The 23,401-nt window shown below is 37.8% G+C and overlaps 1 long non-coding RNA gene across 2 annotated transcripts; it reads left to right on the forward strand.

The window, feature by feature from the left end:
• Positions 1 to 15,478: 15,478 nt before the first annotated feature.
• Positions 15,479 to 18,190, forward strand: LOC141385552 (uncharacterized). Of its 2 annotated transcripts, none has more exons than XR_012406112.1 (6): positions 15,479 to 15,522; positions 17,107 to 17,164; positions 17,254 to 17,347; positions 17,470 to 17,627; positions 17,727 to 17,822; positions 17,998 to 18,190. It is a non-coding gene; the product is annotated as an uncharacterized lncRNA (long non-coding RNA). The 2 variants fall into 2 exon arrangements; XR_012406116.1 differs by lacking the exon at positions 15,479 to 15,522 and adding an exon at positions 15,884 to 16,156.
• The last annotated feature ends 5,211 nt before the right edge of the window (positions 18,191 to 23,401 follow it).

Below are 23,401 nucleotides of genomic sequence, written 5' to 3' on the forward strand. Positions count from 1 at the left end.
GCGCATACCCCCCATATGGTGATATACGCCGCCGCCGCCGTACTGTCCGTCCTGACCAGCACATGTTGTCGCTCCAGCACCGGAAAAAAAACGGTGGAGAGCGAGGAACACTGCCAACAGCTCCAGGCGATATGCCAATGCAACTGGGTACCTTTCCACAGGTCGCGGAAGCGTCAGTTGAAACGACAACAAGACTGGACGCCTGTCCTAGAGACACCCAGGCCTGTAGGAACGAGGGGTCGCTCCAAGGGCTGAGGGCGCGGCGACACAGCGCAGTAACAGAGACTCGGTGTGTGCGCGCGTCTGGGGACTCGATCGTGAAGCCAGTGCTGAAGTGGTCTCATAGAGTAATCCGAGCGGCATGAAGCGGCTGCGGATGCCATATGCCCCTGGAGCCTCTGAAATAGTTTCAGTGGGACCACTATTTTACTGTCGAGCTTTCTCAGACAGAGTCTCTCACGGGGGCGAGTTTGCTCTTTTCTCGGTTGACCTGAAACCCCAACAGGTTGAAGTGCCGGAGCACTTTGTCTCTGTGCATAATCAATTGCTCCGAGAGAGGTCAAAAATCAGCCAGTCGTCAAGAAAATTGAGTATGCAGATGCCCGCGAGCCGAAGGGGCGCTAAGGCACCCCCTGCGGGCTTGGTGAGGACCCGCGGAGACAGAGAGAGCCCGAAGGGGAGGGCTTTGTCTAATGCTGCAGACCAACCCAGAGGACGAATGCACTGGAGGATGCGCTTCTGCGTGAGCATTCTGAACGGCAGCTTGTGCAGACAGCGGTTCAAAACGCGCAGATCTAGGATTGGCCGTGACCGACCGCTCTTTTTGGGCACGATGAAGTGTGGGCTGTAAAACCCGCTCTCCATCTCGGCTGGAGGGAGCGGCTCGATTGCATCCTTCGCCAGGAGGACAGCAATCTCCTCTCGCAAGACAGGGGCGGACAGGGGGCTGACCCTGGTGAAAACACACCCGTGACTTGGGGGGCCGTTTCGTGAACTGAATCGCATAGCCAACTCTGATTGTGCGTATGAGCCACCGCGAAGAGCTGGCCCGCGCTAACCAGGCAGGCAGAGCTCTCGCTAATGGACTCATCGCTACAATCGCTGACGTACCAGCAGTGGGGCAGCGCGGAGTGGGTGTGCTGATCCGGGAAGCGCGCAGGTCCCACGGAAAAGCTGAAGGTAAGATATTTGCTCTCACTCCGTACCCGAGCTCCGGAGGGGAGGCTTGAGGGGTGGGAGAAAGGAGACCGTCCTCCCAGCGCTCGTGAGCCACTGGCGAAACGCACCGAATCTGCAAGCTAAAAAAAATAGCATCCCAGACTGGCAGATTTCGGGCTGTCACATCCAGGGAAGGGGAAAAGTGCTCTTTCATGATGTTTTCATGGCAGTAAAAAGTGCCGTTGGAAATGGGGCCCCGCCCTCCAGCGGGGAAAGAGCAAGTTCCCTCTTCTCCAGATGGCCTGTCCCAGGGACGCTTCGCGGTCCGTTGCCGGACTTAGCGGCGTTCTAGGCAGGGGGGGCTGCCTGCTTCCGAGGTGCCCGACGCGCTCGCTTCGCCAGAGACGTGTGCGGGGGCGGAGCAGCTCTCGTAGACGGGCGCCTTTAGCGAGGAGCAGGTATGAATGGCACAGCGGGCGGAGCAGGCTACGGACCGCCGATAAGACATCACCCATCAACTGCTCTCTCACCGCCTTGAATTCCTGGATAAATTCACAGACGGTGTCACCGAAAATGGCTTGGGATATGGGAAGTCAAGAAAGCGGACTTTGTCGACTTCGCGCATATCAGCCTGGAGTGGCGCTTCTGGATCACTAATGTCAACCTGAGGAATCGCCACATACCCCCTGGCTGTTCCACCGTCAAGAGTGGTGAGGGTGGAGGGACATGCAGCACGAGCAGAAAAAAAAGTGCTTTTCAGACCGCGTGAGCCTACTGTGCACCTCCGGGAAGAAGGGAACGCCCCTCTAGTCGGTCCCGAAGCAGCCCGGGAAAACACGGCTAACATGTCCATTTCAGGATCCGTAGTGACAGCCCTCACCTGCCCGGAGGGGGCGAGCGGGTCTGGATCATCATCGGACAATGAAAGCCCACCCTCCGATGCCGCGGTGGACGTCTGGTCTCCGGTGTCATCGGGCGTAAGGGCTACCATCTGTTAGACGGATCGCTTCCCCCGCCCGAAGCTTGGATGGAGCGCTTAGAAGAGCGGGAGGTCCGCGGGCCTGTGGGCGACGAATTATCTCTCGCTGAAACCCTCAGATCTGCCCGAGTGCCCGCTGCAGAGCAGGGGACAACTGGGGTGGTTCGCCCTTTTGCAAAGGCTAACCGCGATCTTTACTGCGCAACAGTCATGGCATTGCAATGACGACATGAACTGCCCGCGAGCAGCGCATTAACATGCTGGACCCCCAGGCATGTAACGCAGTGCCCGTGCCCATCATCCGAGGACAGGAAACCACCGCATCCAGAAACACACAGTCGGAGCGCCGTCCTGAAAAGGACGTGCTGCACAACTGTGTTGCTCTTTCTGTGAAGTTTGCAACTTTATACGCACCGCTCTGGAGGACCGGACCCAAAGAACACCAGGCAAGGGAGAAACCCAGCTCGACCGTCTGCCGCTGCGTGTACACACTCTGGACCGGGAGAATGCTCTCGTTCGCTCAGAATCGCTGGTCACAGCAGGAGGAACCCTCATCGACTCGATCAGAAAGTCTCTGAAGCAAAAAGGATGGCGTTTGCTCGCTTCAGGTGTGCTTATATGCTGGGATAATTGTTAATGAAGCACACCTGTGCAAGCTTACGCTGCCAATTCATTCCATTCATTGGCCCGTTCAATACTCTTTCAGACAAGCGGCTTCTGAACCGAATCCTCCCATTTTGTGGATTTTCAAACCAAATCCACTTATAGCACTGAAGTTCCCCAACCGAAGGGGAACTGCTACTATGATGTGCACAGATGACTAATTGTTATGAGAAATGCATTAACTGTTGTGCAAATGTAAAAAGTGTTGTGAGAAATGCACCAAAGTGACTGAGAAAAACTGTAATGCATTGATTACAGTTTTATTTGTGCCCTGATGTTTATTATTAAGAACACCAGGGTACTGGACAACAGAGTTGAGGATTCACGTGCAGTTTTAGAGAAGTAAGTTAAGGCGTAGTTAGGCAGGCCATGGTCGGGTACATACAAGGAAACCCAGAAACGTACTCAGGTCACAGGCAAAAGGTCAATACAGGTGGCAGACAACGTAAACAAGAGAACAAGGCAAGGGTCAGACACGGAGAGACAAAACAAGGAAAACACTTTGTGATGTTACAGGGTGAAAACCAACAAGACTTAGCAATATGAGTGACAATGTGTGCAGTCTATAGTCTGTGTAATCAGTCTTTGAGCAGCTCCCAGCTGAGTGTGTCTGTCTAATAGTGAACCGGAACAGGTGAGTGGAGCCTGAAGGGAGTTGTATATGGTGGCAGATTTGTAGTTCTGCAGCAATCTTTATGGACTAGATTGCTGGTGATTGTGACACATTATGTATCCTAACATAACAGTTTTTTTTCATGAATTTAATAATTTTGATTCCTTTTTTGGTGGCTGCTCAAGTCTGTGTCCAATAACTCCGGAGCATTGTAAAGTCCTAAAATCAAGTTTTTAAAAATTTTCTAATATAATTTTTATCTATGAAATATTACACAATAGGCGACGCAGTGGCGCAATAGGTAGTGCTGTCACCTCACAGCAAGAAGGTCGCTGGGTCGCTGGTTCGATCCTCGGCCCCACAGTCCAAAGACATGCGGTACAGGTGAATTGGGTAAGCTAAATTATCCGTAGTGTATGAGTGTATGTGTGTGTATATATAAAATTTTGTGAGCATTTTTGTGAGCAAGTTGTGGGGGTCATACTCAAAATAAATGTAATAACTTAAAACAAGTTGTTTGCTTTACCAAAATTGCCATTTTCAATCACTAAACTTTTGAACAATAAAAGTTGTCAGAGCAGAGAACAGGGTCCCATAAAGCAACGTAAAAACATAAACAACTGAAAAAAAAAAACACCTGTAGCTCTATACTAGAGCATAACACACATTGTGGACTGACGAATGTGTATATTTAGTGTGATTTAAGTTGTTTTGGAAAAAGGTAAATGAACCAAGAGCTACAGCCAGGTATTTATTAATTAACTATTTATTTCAAAACACATACAGATCTCTGAAATTACAATTTCAGTCATAGCTTCGCCTGCTATATTAGAGGTGTAAAGGATGTTTATGGCAGAGAAGGGTTGCGTAAATTGTGTTCACCTCCTATTTACTGCATGATGGAAATCCCAATCTGTTGTAATGGGCTTGAATTATCTCTCTCTTTGTGTGGCCCACAATAAAAGAGATTGACGGATAAAGGTGTGTGAGAGACAGATTTCTGTAATAACTGGAGGATGGGTACAAATTTAAAACTCAGTCAGAGATGATTCACTAGATGTGCCATTTTAATTCTTTTTTCTGTGAGATAAACACCTGCTGTTTATAAGAGATGTGAAATTACAGTTCTGATCCATGATCTTCCATATCCAGCCCCTCTGCCAAACAGCACACACTTTACACAATATTTCCACAGATGTCATTGATATGAGTGTGTGCTGTGTTCAAGATCAGCTGGAGATGGCTTTTGGTAATGTGATCTGTCTTTTGGGGCACATAAACATGTGTACATGTGGTCAGTTAACGAGCCTTGTAAGGTTGAAATACAAATTGCAGAAGTCTGTACAAAAATGCTCGCTAATACTTGACAATACTTTACTACCTCAGACTGAAGAAACACACACTGCAGTTTTCCAGGAAAAGTTTCATACTGAAAAGTTTCATACTTTAGTTTTCACTGAAAATATTAATTTTCTCATAATTTATCTTCTGAGCTGTTTACACCTGGGGTTTCATTTATGAAACTTTGCATAAGAACCTTCCTAAAAGTAAATGTATAGTATGTCAAAAAATGTACATTTATTTATTAATGATTATGGCTCATATGAGGATTTAAAGTGGTTAAATTAGGTCAATATTTAAGTTACATTTGTTTACTAACAGCATGACACACTTTTATATAACAACTTTTTGGAAAGTGGTATATGTGTAAGTTCTTGCATTGAATTTTGCCACGTAAGTAAGTCACCTCTAAATGCATTTGATTCTGATGTTCAAATCTTGAACTATATGCAAATTTAACTTGGCTACATCAACTTAAAATGAGGTGTTAAAATGTTAGCTGTATATCTTATTTTATTTTATATATATAATATTATATGTGGGGCGACGCGGTAGCGCAGTAGGTAGTGCTGTCGCCTCACAGCAAGAAGGTCGCTGAGTCGCTGGTTCGAGACTCGGCTTAGTTGGCGTTGTGGAGCTTGCATGTTCTCCCTGTGTTTGCGTGGGTTTCCTCCGGGTGCTCCGGTTTCCCCCACAGTCCAAAGACATGCTAAATTGTTCGTAGTGTATGTGTGTGTGTGTGTGTGAATAAGTGTGTGTGGATGTTTCCCAGAGATGGATTGCGGCTGGAAAGGCATCCGCTGCGTAATAACGTGCTGAATAAGTTGGCAGTTTATTCCCATGTGGCAACCCCTGATTAATAAAGGGACTAAGCTGACAAGAATATTAATGAATGAATATAATTATATGTGGGCCGACGCGGTGGCGCAGTAGTGCTGTCGCCTCACAGCAAGATGAGCCTCAGCTTGGTCAGTTGGTGTTTCTGTGTGGAGTTTGCATGTTCTCCCCGCGTTTGCGTTGGTTTCCTCCGGGTGCTCCGGTTTCCCCCACAGTCCAAAGAAATCCGGTACAGATAAGTTGGGTAGGCTAAATTGTCAATAGTGTATGAGTGTGTATGAATGTTTTCCACTGCGTAAAACATATGCTGGATAAGTTGGCGGTTCATTCCGCTGTGGCAACTCCAGGTTAATAAAGGGACTAAACCGAAAAAAAAATTAATGAATGAATAATTATATGTAAGAGGCGTCACGGTGGTGCAGTGGGTAGCACGATCGCCTCACAGCAAGAAGGTTGCTGGTTCGAGTCTCGGCTGGGTCAGTTGGCATTACTGTGTGGAGTTTGCATGTTCTCCCCTTGTTCACGTGGGTTTCCTCCGGGTGATCTGGTTTTCCCCACAAGTCCAAAAACATGCACTATAGATGAATTGGTTAAATTGTCTGTAGTGTTTGTTTGTGAATGAGTGTGTATGGATGTTTCCCAGTAATGGGTTGCGGCTGGAAGGACATCTGCTGCGTTAAACATATGCTGGATAAATTGGCAATTCATTCCACTGTGGTGACTCTAGATTAAAGAAGGGTCTAAGCGGAAAAGAAAAGGCATGATAGAATAATTATATATGATTTTATATAGTATAGGCTTCTATGTCATTTAGCCAATAACATACTCTCACATTTATTTATAACATCTCATTATAATATCTCATGGGCATTTAGACCTTTCCAGTTTAATCTGGAATACATCTCAGACCACCTCCTAAAAAAGATTTAAGTAATAGGATTTAAACCCATTTCAAATAGGTTTCATATGGCAGGTCCTATTCCACAATTGGATAACTACTGCATGTATACAAACAGAAAAACTGCATGAAGTGACCAGGTGTAATCAGCTACTTTATGTGTAAGACTTTTTTTTTTAAACATAACATAAAAAAATATTTTGTTAGTCAATATAATACAGGGCATCTGCTGGTGAAACATATGCCAGAGTAATTGGCTGTTCATTCCACTGTGGCGACCTCTGATAAAGCAATTAACAAGCCGAAGGAGAGTGAGTGAGTTTTTAGTTCATGATTTGTCCTTTATCTGTAAAAAATGCTTTGCTGTTTCAGTTGTTCATCTGTTTCAGTTTAGTATACTAGTTTTGCTGTTACATTAGTCTCATCAACCGCTTCGAATGTTATCACTCGATAGGTGTTATCAGTGGTTATCAGCTGATAGATATGGGCCAGTAGGGGCCTTCGGAGCCTACTGGTAAGCTTAGAAGACTGTTGTCCTCCATCAACATGGTTAATCAGCTATACTAATAAAGAAGACTCCAGATCCTGATCTGTTCTTACATTACTGTGATGGTTGGGTTTAGAGTTGGGGTAGGGGTAGACGACAATAAAATACAATTAATGGGAAAACTGTTGTTGAATTCCGGTCACAGCCGTATGTGATTTATTGCTGATTAACCATGTGGTTGAATTATAACAGCCTTCTAAACCTACCAGTGCGTGCAGAAGGCCTCTACTGGCCATATCTATCAGCTGATAACCACCGATAACGCCACATTATGGTCTCTATGTACGTTCTATGTTTTAAAATGTTTAAATGCATGTTTTCCTGTGGAATATTAAATAGTATAGTCTCCTTTATCTCATTGTTTACCTTAATACTGTGTGACATTTAAAGAATTAAATATGAATATTAGTCACAAACATTTTAAATTACAAAGACAATTTTGAGATAGATTTAGTTGACAAATTATTAAAGATTAGTGTTTTACTAGATAGGATATTAGATAGGATAAGTTATACAGAGAGAATAATATGATTATATGTATATATATCCTTTATTAATCCGGGGTCGCCACAGCGGAATGAACCGCCAACTTATCCAGCACGTTTTTACGGACATTTTTTCTCTGGAAAATCTCTCTCTCTCTCTCTCTCTCTCTGTATATATATATATATATATATATATATATATATATATATATATATATATATACAGTTGAAGTCAGAATTATTAGATTATTATATATATGCATTCGTTCATTCATTCAATTATTTTCTTTTTTATTTTTATTTTTATTTTTTTGTACAAACAAATGTTTGAAAAAAAGGCACCTTTGGTCAGATATAGGGTCTGTCTCCCTTTTTTACATAACTTCCCATTGTGCTAATATGCCTTAAATATTTTTTTGTCATAGAATAAATCAATAAATCAAACATAGCCCGTAACAGTATTATGCCACTTTTCTACTGGCACAATCTGTTGAGGTTCATCTCAAACAACCCAAACTGGCTTTGAGCCCATAGTACAATTAGCCAAATGATAATTATTATATGGAGTTTTAAAGGAAATATTGCCATTGCAAATTATTTATGACCAGGAGATGCAGCTCTGATCAACTTGTATTAAGGTAGCACTTCTTTTTAAAGGCATAGTTTACCCAAAAAGGAAAGTTCTGTCCTCATTTACTTATTTGTTCCAGACACCTTTGAGTTACAAAATACAAAAAAAAGATACATTCTAAATTTTAAAACAAAAAATAAAATAAAGCACTTTCTGAAGAATGTTGGAAAATGGTATCCACTGATCTCCATAGTATTTTTCCAACATTCTTCAAAATATCTTTTCTTGCATTATTTGCTTGACAGTCCAAAATGAATTATATTTAAAAAATGTGTTTCTCCTTTGAAAAACCCATTAAATCATCACGTTCAATAACAGTATTTAGTTTTGTTGCAAAAAATGCACACTTATTACTGTCACTTTTTCCCTTCAGTGGGATTCTGCTTGTCCATTGTTTCATGGAAGTTGCAGTAAGATCACAAGGTCAGAAAGAGTGGAAATATTTAGCCCTGACTCTGCTTTACTAAAGGTCAAAGTCCATTGCAGGAGCTGAGCAGATAAATTTAGAGGTCATGAGAGGGTAACTGAGATTGTTTCTGACACTGTCTGTCAAACACATGCATACAAATATAAACCCACTAGGTATTTCCTGTCTTAGAAATGCCAGCTTTGACACTTCTTTGCTTTAAATTTAACTGTAGCAACATTAAATTTTATCTCAAGCACTGGGCTGATGGTGGATGTGATTTCTGACAGAATTACTGCAAGTATCAAGTTTTCTTCTCTCTTCCTTTCTTCATTACCTGATTTTTAAGTTTTGAATAAACTGCCACTATGACATCATCCCATGACATTTTTCACAGATTTTGTTCAACCTAAGCAGAAAGTACCTTAGAAAGTGCTTATTATCCTGTAGGTAAACTTCTCTCCAGCAAACCCTTCCTTCTGTCACTATAATCCTGAAGTTTCCAGAACTCTTCTCCCAAGGTTATAAAAGTTATTACTAACTTCAAATTAAGCAGTGAAGTTTAGTAGAGCATGACATTTTCTTGTTTTGTTATTTCCTTACATTTCATCTCACTTTTGAAAAAAAAAAAATGTGTTTAATTCCGACACAGGCTCATTCTAAGTACATACCCCTATACATCTCCGGAGAGAGCAAAATACGTCCGAGGAGCTACTTTTTTTTTTTTCTTTTTTTTTGCAGTTTTTGTTTCTGCAAATCCACCAGAGGCCGCTGTGGATGTTTTTCAGATCTCAAATGCCATTCTCAGTGCCATTCGAGCCTGCTGTTTTCTCGTAAATCCACCACAGACCACTATCGACTGACTGAACAACCGACCGAACTGCCCACCTTCCTCCTTCTCTAAACCCAACCAATAGTATTTTAAAAAGCACCGATTGCCCCACCCACAAAACACAGATTGTGATTTTGTCTTACCTGCTTTCTGGAACTGTTTTTCACTGGACTCAATCCCCTTCGTTGCAGTCAACTCTGCGCTGCATCTCAAGTCTGCCGATGTACGTCAAGCTACCAGACAAACTGGTAACAGCAAAAAAGCATGCAGGTAAGCGGTCACCTGGTAAGCAAGAAAAGGAACAGGATCATACCACCCTGTAGCGTTCATTTTAAAGACGAAATGCAGCCATACGTAGCTTTAGTTACATAATTCATGATCCCCAGAAATGTATATAGGGCTACGTTTTCAGAATGAGTTTCTAATTACTGTATAAATCTTAAAACACCATATTTAGTGATATACTTGCAGTCTTCTTTACAAATAAGATGTGAAAAAGCATCTCCTGCTCAAAAGAAAAAAGCGTGGAAATTTTACATTGTAGTTTATGTTATTTATTTGCAAACATTAAACATCTATGCGGGCCACATTGGGGGTTAAATTCCAATAAGACTCTGTTCTGTATTCTGTAATACGGCACAGCTAAAAATGGTTGTGTTGTCTTGATAAATTAACATTGTTAGCATTTTTAGTTTCCCTTATTCACTAACATACCAAAAAATAAATAAATAAAATTCTGCAAAAATCACAAAAACAAAATAGAGAAATTCACAAAAATTACCTGTAAATGTATTCACCCACTGTGTCACAAACATCCTTGTGTGGTCGAAACTCTCTCCATCATTGACTGATTTTGGATCAAACATGTAACATGGCTGCTCATTGCTACTGGTAATTTATTACATTTTGGCTTTATGAGATTCACTGTTTATGTAATATGAAAATGAGATGTGTAAAGGCTTCTAGAAAGGAGCAGAAAGAGAAAATCTCACACACAAACTGCCTTTTTTTGTTTACACCAAATTATTTCAAGGTACTTTAAATGCACAATGAAACAATTTATATTACATCTTAGGAAAAAGAGGCTTAATATATTTCTTTTTTTAAACACAAAAACAAATTCATGTCTGTTGTGTTTCCAAAAACTGTAGGCACTATAAATTTTGCAATGATATAATTTCTGTGAAAGTAATTAATAGCATCTCAGTTATGACATAAATATGATTGGCTCAAATATCCGGACCCACCTAAACAATATGGCTGCAAGCTGGTTGTGCACTACCAGTTGAGCAGCTACTTTGATGAATAATATAGGAATGCACAAAGATTAAATGTACTGAAAAATCAATTTAATAAAATGTACAGGGAACAACACACATCCTGCCTTCCAACTTGCAATATGTGAACTGCATGGTGCATATGTTGGTTAACAGATAATGTAGCATGTATATTTCTTGTACAAATGGCCACTGGAGAAAATAAAACTGTAAAAGTACTACAGTAAAATCCATATCCTTAGTATATACAGTTAATAACAATACAATGACTTTCCCAGAATTCTCTGCACTGCACTTTACATGTATGTCATTTTATAGACATCACTATACATCTAATGTTAATTAGTCATGTCTATTGCACTATTTTAATTTTATTTGTGTTACTATGAAGGATTTAGCAGTTGTGTGAATGACTCTGAGCAACTTCTATGTATTAGTATGTATCTCTGTTTGTTGGAAAATTGTGATGAGCTGTGATGCACCATATGACTTTCTCATCACCACCTGATCATAATTGTGATTTTGTCTGTGTATGATGTGTTGGGTTGGTACTTTAAAACACTGGTGTAAGATAATATAGGTCTATAAATATTGGGACATTTACACAATTCTAACATTTATGGCTCTATACACCAAAACAACCAATCTGAAATTAAACAAACAAGATGTGCTTTAACTGCAGACTACCAACTTTAATTATTTGAGGGTATTTACATCGAAATCAGGTGAACACTGTAGGAATTACAACAGTTTGCATATGTGCCTCTTACTTGTTAAGGGACCAGAAGTAATGGGACAAAATAATAATCATAAATCAAACTTTCACTTTTTAATATTTGGTTGCAAATTCTTTGCAGTCAATTACAGCCTGAAGTCTGGAACGCATAGATATCACCAGATGCTCGGTTTCATTTCTTGTGATGCTCTGCCAGGCCTCTACTAACTGTCTTTAGTTCCTGCTTGTTCTTGGGGCATTTTCCCTTCAGGTTTGTCTTCAGCAAGTGTAATGCATGCTCAGTCGGATTCAGATCAGGTGATTGACTTGGCCATTGCATAACATTCCACTTCATTCTCTTTAAAAATTCTTAGGTTGCTTTTGCAGTATGCTTTGGGTCATTCTCCATCTGCACTGTGAAGCACCGTTTAATGAGTTCTGAAGCATTATAAACACTTCAAAATTCATTTTGCTGCTTTTGTTTGCAGTCACATCATCAATAAATGTAAGAGAAGCAGTTCCATTGATGGCCATACATGCCCACGCTATGACACTACTACCACCATGCTTCACTGCTTAGGATCATGGACAGTTCCTTTTCTTCTCCATGCTCTTCGCTTCCCCTCCGTCTGATACAACTTGATCTTGATCTTATTTGTCCGTAGGATGTTGTTCCAGCACTCTGAAGCCTTTTTTATAACTCTAATCTGGCTTTCCTGTTTTTGAGGCTAACCAATGGTTTACATCTTGTGGTGAACCCTCTGTATTCACTTTGGTGAAATCTTTTCTTGATTGTTGACTTTGACACACAAACACCTACCTCCTGGAATGGAGTTATAATGTGTTTATACAACAGATTGACGGTACAATCATGTATGTAAATAAGAAAATCCAACACAGAGAGTCTGAAAACCCCTTTTTATTAGGAACTACTTTCTTCCGCCATTTATTCACATCTGCAGCTGATGTCAAAACAGCAGAAGCCGTTACTAATTCACCAACGTTACTTTAGAGCTAGTTTTTCAATGACTCTCTATAGGGTAATGTCTAAAGTGATGACAAAACAGCTGATTTTGCTCACACTTTAGAATTATAAGGCTGAACGGACATGAAATGCCATCCATCTACGGGGATATTTTCTTACAGTGTTACAGTCTACAGTATTTCTTGGTTGCAATTGGGATATCACAATAATTAACCCAGAAAAAGCACGGAATCACTACCAGACTGCTGTTGTGTTTGTAATATAAGATAAGGAAAAACGCTAAACACAAACAGACTTTGCTTCTTTCTTTCTGCCAACACAACACACATTCATGATATGCGAGCAAACTGGTATAAATACAGCACTATAACATACAAAAGAGAGAGATCGACTTAGAATATCACTTACCAGCATACCTGCCAACAAGGGGGGTGAAATTATCGGAGTTTTCTGGAGGAAATAAAAAACAGAACGGTGGCAGGAGATTGGTCTAAAATACAGGATACTCCCAGGAAAAACTGGAGTGTTGGCAGGTATGCTTACCAGTTTAATAATGATTTGATCAGCTCTAGTTAGATTCAGTCTGTAAATAATCTTCTAAGCATGAGGGCTTATTATGCGGTTCTGTTGCCATCTTGTGGATAGAAAACATCCACCATCTTTGGTCTACTCTATGGTAGGCTAATGGTCATCCACGAGCTTTCTCAGAAATTAAATTCAAGTAAATATTTTAAAATAGGCACTATTCTTATAAATAAACTGCACAATTGCAATCTAAACAACAACATTCTCGAATTAAAAAGCCTCAAAAGTACATTTTGTCATCTAACAGCAGTAATATTTGTCAAAAAGTAGAGTGTCTCTCTGCTTGTTGCTGACTGAATGTGGGCGGAGTAATACACAAAGGTGAAGGGTGAAGAGGCCTTTGTGTGATGTTACTGGCAAAATATCGGCTATCAGACAATCATATTCAAGAACCATACATAACTGGATATATGTGTGTACATGTGTGTGTGTGTGTGTGTGTGTGGAAACCACAGGTGCCTTTTACCATAAATTCAACAGATTTCTTTTACAGTGTAAGTTTTGAGCCACTGCAATTTTCCTGTGATTATGAATGTGTTCAGGATTGAGGTATGCTATGTTACACTTCTATGATTGAGTTGGTTAATAAGATGTTTATAGTGGCACAGGACACTGGCTATGTTTCAAACAATCTTTTTTTTTCTGAACTGTGGTATATTACATAAAAAATTTTATTATTATATTTAAAATGTTTAAAATGCGCATAAGAGGGCTAATGTTCTTGATTAAGTTTTTATGATATGAGACAAGGGCCACAATGTACAATGGAAACTAACACACATAACTTCCACCATGTGCAAAAAAACTTACTGTATGTAATAGATGAGGATGTGGCTGGATAATTGGACCAAGCAGCAGATTGATGTCCTCACACAACATCGCAACTGATGTTTCAGTAATTCTGAAATGCCTGAACCAAAGTCCATCATCAAAATGATTTGGTATAATTACCTGCTGGAACACAATTACATTACCAGACATCAGAGCAGATAACATGACTGTGTTTATTGCATCATGCCTGGGCACTCTCACATATAATTCTAGTGATGTCCGCCACCAGTTAATCAGAAAGTAAAAAAATTGTCTGCTCAGTTTCTGTTCACTTACAGGATGAAAAAGGTGATTAAAGTAGTCCTACATTTCTTTTTTTTTTTTTTTTTGGAAACAGTTTAAAAGATTACACTTCACCCCAACAGTTTACCCTAAAATTCAATTACTCATTCATCCATTCATTTTCATTTCGGTTTAGTCTCTTTATTAATCTGGGGTCATCACACCGGAATGAACCAGCAACTTATCCACATGTCTTTTACGCAGCGAATGCCCTTCCAGCTGCAACCCATCACTTGTAAACATATACACTCATTCACACACATACACTACGGCCAATTTAGCTAATAATAATGCATTTGTTAAAGTATTTATTCATCTTTGTTAATGTTAGATAATGTTTTTTTAAGTTAAATACGCTTATACGTAAAATACTTAAAATACGTTAAATACGATTATATTAACTCATGATGCATTAACTACTTAACAACAAAACTTTGGATTTTAACAATGCATTAGTTAATGCTTTGATATGAAACAGTGTTATAATATGTCACAGGATTATTGATACTTAGTTAACGTTAGTAAATACATTAACATTAACTAATGGACCATTTAACTAACATGAACTAATTGTTACCTAAGAAACAAACCTTAAACTAGCCCTGCTGGTGTGACACAAGTACACTGTAAACCCTAATAAGTTAAGACGACTCAAATGATTTGAGGAAAATAATTCCCTCAGTTCGTTTGAGTAATGGAAAATTTGCAGCTCAATTGAGTTGACCAAATGTGGTCTCTTCATTGAATAAACTTAAATGTTTAAGTACAGATAACTTAAATGTTTAATTACTGACACCTTACAATGGCTAAGCATTCACATTTTTCAACATTACTTACTTACTCCAAGGGTCATTTATAACTAAGTTGATATTTAGCCACACCATGTTGGTTTTTCGTAACGTTTTAACGAGGTGGAACGTTAGCCCAACGCTCAACCCCCAACCTGGAGGATCAGAACATACTCACATAAACTACGGACATGTATGGAGCGCATATGATTGGACTGTGGGGAAAACCGGAGCACCCGGAGTAAACCCACGCCTACACGGGGAGAACATGCAAACTCTACCCAAAAATAGCAACTGACCCTGCCGGGACTTGAACCAGCGACCTTCTTGCTGTGAGGCGACAGCATTACCCACACTGTAAACCCTAATGCTGTAACTAATTAATTGAATTGAGTTCTATTAACTTAAATCATTAAAATTCGTTTATCTTAATTAACCTTGATGAGTATTTAGAACTTTTTCTTATTTTTGAGTTTGAAAAAATTTAATCTTTCAAGTAAGGTGAACAATTCTGCTGGGTTTAATTTATACAAAATGTCTCTTTAAAGTTTCATTAACTCAAAATCTGTCAGCCCAGTGATTTTGCGTCTGACGTCATCCAGGTTCACGTACGTGCTCATGCTTCATTCGTTTTTTCAAGATGGCGGATCGGCATCGCTTCACACAACAGTAAGTAAAATATTTACAAATCCAAGAAATATTAAATGTATCTTTTAATTAATATAATCACAGTAACAGTTCAATGTAATGTAGAGTTAATCAGGGTGCGTTTACATGTCGTACATTACAGAAAACATGTTTAGCCTCACTTGTTGCTAACTAACGTTAACATTACTGTTTAAAAAGTTAGAATCAGTGCAACGTTAGCGTTAGTTGTAATGTGTTAACTCTGAATTTTAACAGAGTGTGATAAAGACAAAAATATTTAAAATCGGCAGATTACATTTTTCAAAAAAATTTAAATCTTGGCGCAAGTATGCCTTTTCTCAGCCTGTGCTGAAGTTGTCATGGTGACGCGCGCTCACACAACGGCATGTCATGGCGCTGCGCTGAACTCCATCCAGTCTGTGAATGTGGTATTATCTTCGCGATCTGTAGGCACTTCGGAAACGAAAGGTGCAAGAAACTTAACGTTAATCATAACTCAAATGATCTCCGCCTAAACACTAAACGGTATTTTCTGATGACGCGCAAAAACGTAGTCTCAAAACTTAACTCTGTCACACGCAGCTTGTTGCTTGCTGATCCATGTATGAGGATAGCCTGACTGAGAACATTTAAGCTGCGCTCCTCACCTGAGCAGGTACAGAGCAGAGCTTCAATTTACACTACCACATTGAGATAAAGTTGGTTTTATATTCATACATTCATTTAGTAACAACTTGTGACTCGCTCCATAAATTGTTTACCATGGTACTTTGTCTATTCGTTCTGAAATCACATGTAAGTATGACATGAAAACAATATTACACTAAATGCACTATTTTTTTTTGACTGAACAATGTTGTACTTTGAAAGTCATTGGCTGCTAATATGATTTCACCATTAAGAATATGCAAAAATTACCTTTCTGAAATTATATTATTAAGGAGAAAGTCTGAATGTGTAAATATAAAACTAACTTTACCTCAATCACCAGCACTGATCAACACTTTATATTTCCTCGCGCTTAAGACGACATCTCTGCATATCAATGATTACCTGATTAATGCGATCAGTTAAATGAGTTTAAATGTCATTTAGGTCAAATGTATTTTAAAGGTATGATAAAAGTTTTTTTTTTTTCAATCTATTTTTTAAAATGTTTACTCTGGAGAGAATATAAACAGCCTAAAAAACAAAGTATGCATATCTATAACACATTAATACAAAATTATGTTATTAAATAAAATAATAACAAAACAAAATATTTAAGACGTGGTAAACAAGACATAGTTTTCTGATGTGCAAATTTTGTAGCTTAAAATATATTTATATCTTAAAAATATAAATATTTTAGTATATATTTTTACATCATTAAACAATAAGGTAAGTTTTGTTATTTCTAGCTTTTAAAATCAGGCCTTAAATTTCTTTGTCGTCCTATTCAGTTTTAGAAATTTCAATACTGTTTAAATTAAATCTGTGTTCATCGAATCAAAGCAACTAACATGATAATCAGCTCTATTGCTAACCATTTTGGAGGTTAACGTTAGACATCATGCAACTGTACTACTCTCAGCTAAATGACACTGTGACTTTGTGTACATACAGAATTGAAGGTCGGGTGTTGCTGACTACAGATAGGTTCTTAAATGGAGGCATGTGAAAGGTGGGTAAAATATTTATTTTGAACTACTATGCCTGGCATATCCAGATAAAATAAATATTACAGTGTATTTATCAATGATACTTTTGCAGCAAGGAAAGTGAAACTTCAGCTAGACCTTGAGTTCAGTTTACAACATGAAGATCCTGCTTTCAACATCTGATCAACACCTGATTTTCATCTGAGGTAAAAAATAGATAAGTAAATGAAACATAATAATAATATTAATACATTTTTTTAGAATTGTATATTTTGTGGTGTGGGTTTGTTTTATGAAATTCTCTCTTGTTTCTTTTTGCTGTTTGCAGAGTACCAACATGTTACAAATGAGAATTTTCCCCACAAATTCTTTGCACAACTGGACCACCACCTATTTCATTTGATGACAATTTTAAGGCAAACAGCATCCAAAACTGGCAAGACAGCAGATTCCCTGGCTAATCTTTTAAAGGTTTATGATGAGCAGGTATGTTTGGGGTCACGTGTTAAAGTATACATTAAAATATAATTTGAATTTTTTTTTTTTTTTTTTTTTTTTTTTTTTTAATTGATTCTTGATTTCCAGGAATTGCATGATGTCAGCTCATGACGGACTACTGTTATCAGAGGTCTTTTGGTCTTGCTGCGTGAGCGTGACTTAAGATTCTTTAGGAACACCCTGGTAAGACTTCATTCATTCTTTTCACAATTAGGCATGTTTAATGAAAAGATGAAAACTTTTTAAAAACTTTTACTTAATAACATATTTGTAATCACGAATAGTTGATGAATCATATAATATTGGCTCAGTCATTTTGATACTGTCCTTACATTATTATCCTTAAATTTTTTTTTAGATTGATAATCCTGCTGACTGAAGATGCTTTATTGGCCCTGCATTCACTAAGGGTCTCTGTTGTCCTGAAGAATGAATTGGACACCACCCACAGCACACTTCCAGACCTTTCTTGTCTTGTATGGATTAATGTATGCTCTTCACATAATATATAGTAAAGGACTTTGAACTTGTGCAAAAAGTTTTGCTTGGCATGGATGATGGAAAATAAAGTCTCGTAGCATGGAAACCTTAAAGAATGAGTTAATGTAGAGCTTTTTTTTTTACTTAATAAAGACTGTCTCTGGGGTAGTAACTTCAAAACATTTATTTACCTTTAATTGGTAAGGGTGCATTTTATTATATATAGGGATAGTTTGTCCAAATGTAAAATTCTGTCATTTACTAACTCTTCACTTGTCCCAAACCTGCTTGAATTTCTTGCTTCTGTTGAACACAAAAGTTAAGTAAAGCTGACAACCTGTAACCACTGACTTTCTAATAGGAAAACCAATACTGTGGAAATCGGTGGTTACAGGTCTCAGCTTTTTTTTTTTTTTTTTTGGTCAAAAATAACCTTTTAAGTGTTCAACAGAAGAAAGAAACTCAAACAGGTTTGGAATAAGTAAAATACAGAATCATAGTTCAACCAAGACTGAATATATATATATATATATATATATATATATATATATATATATATATATATATATATATATATATATATATATATATATATAAAATCTGCTCTCCGTTAAACAGAAATTGGGGGAAAAAATAAATGGGGGCGAATAATTCTGACTTCAACGATATATATATATATATATATACAGTTTCTGTGTAGTTTACACTAAACGAGTCACTTCACAGAATGTGCACTTATTATTTTTTTAACGGATGCCTTAAGACTAAGTTTTACACTTGTTAATGTATTATTAAATTTTATCAAACGTATAGTTGTTTTTTCTTGAGGCTCTTATGTCTGATATCATATTTACATTGTGGGTAATTTTTATTAATTTTAGAATAGTGTTCATTTTCAATCTCTTTATGTCTAATAGTTTTTATCGTTTTAAGACATTTGTAATTGCATAGGAGACAAATTTGAAAGTACTGTTGGATGTTTTTTCTTTAAAAATAAATGTCTAAAATGGTATTGTCTGTGTGTTTTAAATTACAGATTTATTTTGACAGATTTATGGGGTTTAAAGATTAAAATAATGGCTAATTTTATTTGTGAAACTGACGATGGAGAAGTTAATTTTAAAAAAAGGCTATCAAAATGTATGAGCTGGGTGACTAAGTATGTAAAGGTGAGATAAATAATTAAAAATAAGTTAATTGCTATTAAAATGTATGAGCTGGGTGATTTAAGTATTTAAAGTTGAAAGAAATTAAAGCAATTAAGTTAATTGGTATTAAAATGTATGAGCTGGGTGACTAAGTATTTAAAGTTTGGAAAAATTAAAACAATTAAGTTAATTGCAATTAAAACGTATAAGCTGAGTAACTTGGGTATTTTAAGTTAGGTGAAGTGTCTTGCATGAGTACAACAAACTCAAAACTTAATGTTTCTGTTTACTTAAAATAGATAATTTCATAACTTAAAAAATTTGACGTAACTGATTACCTCAAATTTTTTGAGTTTTGTCAACTTATTCGGGATTACAGTGCACTGCATCACCGTGTCACCCCCTGCATGTATATCAATTAAGAAAATTGTTTATAAGTATTTAAACATTTACTTACTAATTTAATTTTCTCTTTCATCAGATAGGTTCAGATAGTGCCTCTGTCTTGCTGCCCTTCTGCAAAAATTCAGCATCACAAGCAAAATGACCACCTTGTGTCATATATAACATATCAAACAATCAGCGCTGTTGTCAAGGCAGAATTTCAAGCGCAAGCAATCATTTTAAACAGAGATGTGGTGAATCGTTTAAAGAAAAGAAAATGTTAAGTTCAGAGAATATTAATTAAACATTTTTGATGTCCAATGAGTGCGTTAAACAAATCTGTTTAAGTTTTGATGCCAAAACTTGTTATTTTAAGTAATGTCAAGTTATATTAACTTAATACCTTTAGTAATAACAACAGCGGTGTTTACAGTGTATAAACCCCATAAACCAATTTTTTGCATGCAAAATGGAGTGCCACTTTATATTGACTGGCCTTATTTATGTACTTACATGTGTAATCCTCTTATTACCTACAAATACAGTGTTACATTGTACTTAATATCTGCATGTAGTTGTAGATCTAATTAATTTTAAAATTACACTGTTGACCCATCCCTTACATTTTAGCACACCCTTAAACCCATACCACCAAACACGTCTTTTACCTTACCCATATCCCACCCTCATACAGAGGTGTGCATACACCATAAGTGTTGTTCAATACAATATTAAACACAATAAGTGTATATTAATTAGAACATGTTTTTGTTAATTCAGTAGTTAAGGCCACTTAATATAATATTGGACCAATTATGTAAAATCTCTCAAACAATAAACTAATGCGGACCCAGAGCAAACTTGAGTAAACAATGACAGAGTTTTTATTTTGTGGTGAACTAACCATTTTTTTTTTTTTTTAAGAATTTGATTCTTGCTGAGGGTGACATGGTGGCTCAGTGGTTTGCACTGTCATCTCACACCAAGAAGGTTGCTGGTTTGAGTTTCTCCTCAGATGCTCCGGTTTCCCCCACAGTCCAAACACATGTGCTATAGGTGAAATGAATAAACCAAATTGGCTGTAGTGTATGTGTGTGAATGTAAGAGTGTATGGGTGTTTCCCAGTAATGAGTTGCAGCTGGATCTGTTGTGTAAAACATGTGCTGAATAAGTTGGCGGTTCATTCTGCTGTCTGTTTTCTTCATGGTCTTGGCAGATACATTTGATCAATTAAAAAACATAAACAGGTGCTGTTTTACATATTTAATGTAGGGCTAAAAATATGAGACTTGCACGATTGACCCAGATGCATGAACTGCATAATGCATCATGCACACTTTTACTTTTACCAAATTCGTGTTGCTGAAGTGCACTGTGCCTTTCAGTGCTCTTTGACTACATCCTTCTAGTGGTTAAGCACAGCTGAGCTGTAGATTATGGAGCTCTTTCAGAGAAACCAGTGGCCAGGGGATTATGAGAGAGCTGATCAAAGTAAAGCTTTCAAATCGAATCCAAAGCACATGATTAAAGGTTATTACACATTTCCACTGCCTTTTCCACAAAATACCCAGCCAGTGCTGCCGGGGATGTTTTCACTGATTCTCATGCCTTGCGCGGTCACTCCCAATTTATTAGTTTATTTGCGTGTTAAAAGCCATGTGTTCCTTCTCTATCTCCTCATTAAAAACAGAACAACAGCAGAAATGGAGATCATACATACATATGCCCCTGTTGCCCCAGTGTCATTTCACAATAATGCTGCTCTGTTCCCGCCTCATTGGCTCGCCGCTGGGAATCTGTGTTAATTTGTTGTCTCCTCCTGCCCAGTGGGGACGGATGGAATGTGGCAAATGTAAATGCAGTGTTGTGGAGTTGAGTTGAGTCAAATGTCAAGCTCAGCTGCACCGCCACATGCTCTGTGAGTGTGCAGCATCTGTGCACATGGCACTCTGTGGATAATGTGATTATTCTAGCAACACTGAGCACTGCGGGAGACAGAGAGACAGAAAAACATGCGCAATTTTAGACTCAACAACTGCAAAAAACCCATTTGTCCTTTTTTTTTTTAAATATTGTCATCCATAGCTTTGTTAATGGTGTCCTAGATGAACATGTTTTGCATTTATTTTCTCCAATATTTTAAGCAAATCATATATGAATATGCAGCAACTATAGTTGTCGGTTGGCAAATATGTTGTAAGAACCCTTCAATGTAAAAGTTGAATAGGAGGAGAACATTTGGCATTTTAACTCAAAACAACTGTGTTCAAAAGATCAATTCATATTCATAAACACATTTATTATGTTTAAAATTAGATAACCATTTGATATGAACCCCCGGTAAATTGTATGTCATATAGTTTCATTAATATGAAGCACATAAAATTATTCCATTTGTCTTAAAGTGATTAAAGACACACTAGCTCCCCAACAGACTACTGTGTGTCAAAAACACAAGTGAAAAAGTCAAAAAGTAAAGTAAATACTGGTGTAAATACATAAAAGTAAAGGTATACCACAATGGTGACATCTAACAAATCAAGTATACTTTCAGTAAATCTCACTATAGACTTTTGTAGACATCTGCCAGAAATTGTCAAACAGCTTAGCATTAAATAAAGCTGCTGATTCTGTTTGTGGAGTTCTTTGATGATCCTGATGAGCCGAGATTTTGAGAGGTTTATTAAGTTTTCAGTTGAGTTCCTAGGGCCATGTCTTGTAACCAGGTATTTTTTGTGAACAAAAATGTATTTTTTCTCAGTTTTCTATTAAAACACACAACTTCAGAAAATCTTCCCCCTGACAAGAATTTTCAAAAATTTGGGTTTCAGTGCATGACGTGATACTGCATTTTGTGTAAATAAAAATGCTGCAATTTAGACAAAACCCTCAATTGACTTAGCACTTTAATTCTGATCTAGTGTTATTTTCACTTTTTGATATCAGTTAAATTGTTAAGCTATGTTTAGATGGGGTATTTTGAAAAAAAAAAAATCATTAAACAAGACCAATAATGTTGATTTATTACCATATTTACACATGATTCCCTAATTCCACATGATTTATGTACTTATAAGGTATTTGCCCACTGACAACAATCGCCCAATTCTACCCTCTTCCCCTTCCACAATTCTCTTTAGCTTGAAGGCGTATGCCTACAGGCAATTGCTAGATACCCCTTCAAACTGAGATTTTTCTGGACAACACTCAAAATTGAGGGGTAAGAAAATTTCACCAGCCACAACAGCAGCATAGCTGCGCCAGTAAGGAGATCCACAAATTACTTTTTTTGTCATTTATTATGAATTCTTACAACAAACAAGCACATGTTTTAATCATAACCATGTTCTTGCTTTATCTTCATGCTTTAAAAAAGAATCTAAAATAAAAACTGCTAAATTTCACCTATAATCTATAATAATAACTCCTGTATAGCAGTCCTACAACATTCTGACACTCGATGACACTCGAATACCCTGTCAGAAAAGTCTAGTGGTCTTTTGTGTGTTTACTTAGATGAATATTGTGGCGGTATAAATGTACAGTACAGTTACGATCTTATTGCCACATTAGATGGTTATGATGACATGATATATGCCTTTAGTGATTTGCTGAAGATAAATACCCAAAAATAAAACTTTACTTCAAATTTTAAATTACTTCAGCAGTAGCCATCATCAATCTCATCAATTTTTAGTAACATGAAAATTGCCTTTATTTGGGAGGGTTTGCCTCCTTTTTGTATCCTGG

This window comes from Danio rerio, chromosome 1, assembly GCF_049306965.1.
Source record: "Danio rerio strain Tuebingen ecotype United States chromosome 1, GRCz12tu, whole genome shotgun sequence".
In the NCBI taxonomy this organism is placed as follows: domain Eukaryota; kingdom Metazoa; phylum Chordata; class Actinopteri; order Cypriniformes; family Danionidae; genus Danio; species Danio rerio.